The sequence below is a fragment of the Pseudomyrmex gracilis genome, unplaced genomic scaffold, assembly GCF_002006095.1.
Source record: "Pseudomyrmex gracilis isolate BER0280 unplaced genomic scaffold, ASM200609v1 scaffold_599, whole genome shotgun sequence".
Taxonomy (NCBI): Eukaryota; Metazoa; Arthropoda; class Insecta; order Hymenoptera; family Formicidae; genus Pseudomyrmex; species Pseudomyrmex gracilis.
The window spans coordinates 1-4,931 of NW_018021183.1; positions in this window are offsets into that span (position 1 = coordinate 1).

The window sequence follows — 4,931 nt, forward strand, 5'->3', positions numbered from 1 at the left end:
GCGCAGAGAGAGTGGAGCGGGGATAGCATTACTCAGGGGAAACTTGAGTTTTGGCANTCAGTCGTATGTGGAAGGGTATCGTATCAAGACAGAAGAGCAGCGGCTCCTTAGCAAATAAGACGCGGCACGCGCCTCGCAGCGCATTACATTACACTTGTAGTTGTTCACAATAAATTGTTAAGCAGAAAGAAACAACAAACCATTTCAATCAACAGTCGCTGGACGCGTTCGAGCGCACAAGAATAAACGCAAGTAAAACAAATAAGTGCTTGTTCCGTACCTACTTTAAAACACTTGTCATACGTCGTAGTATTTAAATATAGAGTTTCGATTCAAGTGCTCGAACGATACCGGAGTTACGCGGTCGCAAAGTTAGCGTATGACGGGACTTAGTCACTGTACGCGCTCGAGCGTACAAAAGTAAACGTGATTAGAAAACTTAGGTGTTTGATCGGTTTAAGCGTTAAAACAGTTGTTATACGTTGTAGTATTTAGATATAAAGTTTCGAATAAAGTGCTCGAACGATACCGGAGTTACGCGATTGCAAAGTTAGCGTATGACGAGACTTAGTCGCTGAACGCGTTCGTGCGCACAAGAGTAAACGTAAGTAAAAAAATTAGGTGCTCGTTCCGTAACTGCTTTAAAACATTTGTCATACGTTATAGTATTTAGATATAGAGTTTCGAATTAAGTGCTCGTACGATACCGGAGTTACGCGGTCGCAAAGTTCGCGTATGACGAGACTTAGTCGCTGGACGCGTTCATCAACTCCCAATGATGTAGACAATTCTTGAAATGTGTGACATAAGTTTTCATTGAGCAATGCCTCCAATTTATTATCTTCGAATTTTTTTGGTCGGCCAGGTCGTTCCTTGTCATCCAAGTCGAAATCACCAGCTTTAAAACGTGCAAACCACTTCCGACACGTTTGCTCAGCTAGAGCTTTTTTACCATACACTTCCACTAAAATACGATGAGTTTCAGCAGCACTTTTGTTTATATTAAAGTAATGAAGTAAAACTCCCCGCAGAAACACTTTAGTCTGCACAAATCTTGACATATTCAATAAATTATAAAGTGTTGTTACTATTCAAGAAAAGATTATGTAAAGCAAATGAGAGAGAGAAAATCTTTATTTCACAAGATCTATTTAATCGAAGTTTTTATTTAAGAGAACTTAAAAAAATTGACGGATAAACTTTGCACGGAAAGTCGCAATGTACAGAAAAATACTTATAGATTTAGTTTTGCATTCGATGCACCGGCAGATAGAAAGTAAATCTTTGTGTGCAAAGTTGTAAACTTTGTGACGTGACGCCCTTCTGGCGTCAGTCACTTGGTCAATTGATTTATAATTTTCATTGAGAGTCGGGAAGTCGTGTCCTCTCTGGATGCACTCTGTAAAGAGAGAGCGATTTCCGTCTTTATTTGTTAGATTTTTGTATATTTTGTATGTGTCGTTATTTCGCGTTCGATTAGACATAAAACTCGATCGTTGTCAGGCTGCAGTCTCAAGACGCTGAGAAGTGTTTATTTAGAGTTGTAATTGCGTTTCCGGGACGCCGAGAAACGCATATTTTGTGTTTGCAATCGTGCTTTCGGGACGCCGAAATACGTATTCTTTTGTCTAGAGTTTGGCGGTGAACAAACCTTGAAGGCAGTTCGGCATTACCACTCAAAGATTGAGAGCGAGAGAGACAGCAAGAGCACATCAGGGCAAGAACGGCGTGTAGTGAAGCCAAGAGGGAAATAGAGCTCACCAAACGCACTGACATCGTGCGCCGGAAAAACCTCGCGGAGAACCGGAGTTGCTTCTCCTGCGGGAAGGTCCTGGCCAGACTTCCCGCAACTGAGTAGAAGACAAACCCGTTCGCGATCATATGGCGAATCGGGGAAATCGAGATCGTAAGATCTCTCAGCTGGAGGAATTTTCCGGTCATCTCCGAATTTCGTAAAGACGCCATGCCGATAAGAAAGATCGCTACCACTTATCCACGGCCCGACGCGCGATCGCGGCCTAATAGATAGATAACGCTCCGCGAGGGGTCGAGGTCGCAACCCTCAGCGCCGAACAGCTGATCTCCTCGCGCGGGATCGATTTCCGAAACACTGTTCCTTGCGCCGCGATCCCGGTAGGACGTTCCGTGAAAGTTGTTTGCGTGTGCTCAGACGACGATCCCGACGAGCTTGTCCGCAGCCAGGATTTGACGAGAAGCCCGTGATCGTAATCAGTTGGTGAAACGAGTGTCTTCAATTATTGTAAAGCCGCCAATTCGGTAATTTCGCGAAAAATTAATGCCGCGTACTGCGACCACTGTCGCGGCGAGGTGCTTTAGCGCGTGGTTGAGCGTAAATTTCGTTATAAGTTGGTCCGGCTCTCTCTACCGGTGTAAGAACAGTCATCTCGTACACGTTTGTCTATTGTTTACGTTTGTTTCGTTGAGTCTCCGTATTTTGTGTCACTGGCAAAAAATCAGTCTGTCCCGAGATTGAGTACTAATTTTGCGTTAAATCGACGTTCCGATACGTCAGCACTCTTTCAATTGTACCGAGAATAATATCCTGAGATAATATCGCGAAATAAAGTTGTTGTTTTCTTTGTTAACCCCGCTGGTTCGCTCTTTTTCATATTGTATCCTGTACACGAATCCCGCCTCTCCGTTATCCGGTTTTTTCTGAACTAACCAATGCATTCTTCGCGTTCGTCACGTCTTTCAGGTCATTAGCAAAATTATTTGTGACATTCGGTGATACGCCCCGGTGTATCTGGCGTCCAACTTCCGAAGTTCTAGCGTTAGATTCTTAGATTTTGCGGGACGTGACCTTTGTGCCGTTTAATAGAATTAATTACGTAATAAACATCTTAAAAATAACGGTCACAACTTATATGCAACTTCACTTCGCATTTGAAAGGCTGCGTTCCGATATTCACTGCCAGTACTAACAATCTATAGCACATGTGACGTGAAGTATAGATTTTTAGTACTGACCGTGAATATCGGAACGCAGCAGTGGCGCCAATAAACACGCTGCGGGAGGCTTCACTATCAAACACTACACACATAGATTTGCATTGAATCTCGCTTTACGTGGCAAGTAAATTTGTGATACAATATACTTATAAACTTAAATTTTCCGAAGCATCACACAATACAGAGTAAGTCTTGCTTTCCGCAAAAAATAAATTTGTAACTTTTTGTGCAAAGCACTCTCTACTCCCATTGATTGCAATGTTAAAATTCTTTTCAGTGAATAAAATTATTACATATAATATTCTTATCATGTATTATATATGTGTATACATGTCATATAAAATCGATTTTAATCAATATAAATTTTATTTTTTTTTAAATTTGGTTTTTATTTTTCGAAGTGGAGACTACGTGCATTTTGTTTGTTTCATCAAACACTATTTTTGTGCGAAATTTCAGATTAATCGGAAAAAGGAGTTATTCTGAAATACACCTAAAATCGATTTTAGTTGATATAGTTTTTACTTTTTTAAAACTTTGTTTTTCATTTCCCGAAGTGGGGACTACGCGCGTTTTGTTTGTTCCATCGAGCAGTATTTTTGTGCAAAATTTCAGATTAATCGGGAGCAGGAGCCATTCGGAACTACATCCCAAACGCGTACAACCGATTGTTGCAGCTGGAGACGAGACCGCGGGGTGCGGATCCGCGCGAGATCGAAGACTTGAAAAAAGAACTGATTCAATTTCAGAAAGTGTTTTTAAAGAAGTGTTAGAGGCGATTGAGACTGCGAAGTAACGTGTACGATCGATTAGTGCAGCTAGAAGATTCGCGCACAAAACTGAAAAAAGTGATTTAGTCTCTGCAAACGAATGTGAGCGAGTTGCAGAGCGCTGTTCCGACTCACGTTCCGACTCACGTTCAAGATCTTTATTCATTTGCAGATCGCTCGCTTGCATGACACGATACTTAACGAATCGCTTCAATATGTAAAACTCTATCAATGAGCTCAACAGTGATGTGAGTAATCTGCGCAAGACTGTGCGAGAATCACCGAGACAAGACAAGCAGCCGCAATCGACATGAGCGTCGAGAAGACAAAACTCGCAGAAGAGCTGCACGCGCCCGCGCGACGCAACTTTTCGCGTAGACAAGTCGTTGTACGCGGTTACGACGATCTGTGGCAGGCCGACGTAGTCGAGATGCGTCCTTATGTTTGTCAGAAAAAAGGTCACAACTACATTCTCATAGTCATCGATGTGTTGAGCAAGTACGCGTGGGAGTTGTCGCTTAAGAGCAAGAGCGGCAAAAAGGTCGCTGGGGCGTTTGCGAAGATCTTTCGCGCCGACGCACAGTGGTCCAAAATCCCGAAAAGCTGGCCATAAATTAAATATTTGTTTGATTTATACAAAAGTTGGTATATTAGGATTCTGAGGTCGCTGATTACGAATCCGAAATCAAAATGACAAAACAAAAAATGGCGGATCTAAACTGGCAGACTTAAATATCAAAAAAAATGTCCGATTATGACAAAATTTGGTGTATAACGCTTTTTGAAGTCAGTGATTACTAATGCAAAGTCAAAATTACAAACAAAATGGCGGCCTCGAATGGTGTCAAAAGATGCTTGATTTGAAAAGTTCGTATATTAAAATATTCCAGTTTGCTGAAAAATAAAAGTACAATACATTTCGTATATTAAAAAGGAAACATTTATTTTACATAGATAAATTTAATAAATTAATTTTTTCATAGATTAAAATTTTATAAAAAAGTAAAATTTTATAAACTGTAACGATGCAAATCGTTACGGCCGGGACCGACCATCCGTCCCGGCCAAAAAACGCGGCGCTTTGCGCCAAATAATCATATCAAGTAGGCGTCTATTAAAATATACGCCGACGGCCTGCGCGCCGCCCGCACCGCGCGTTCCCCGCGCCACAAAGCGGCCTGCGCGCCG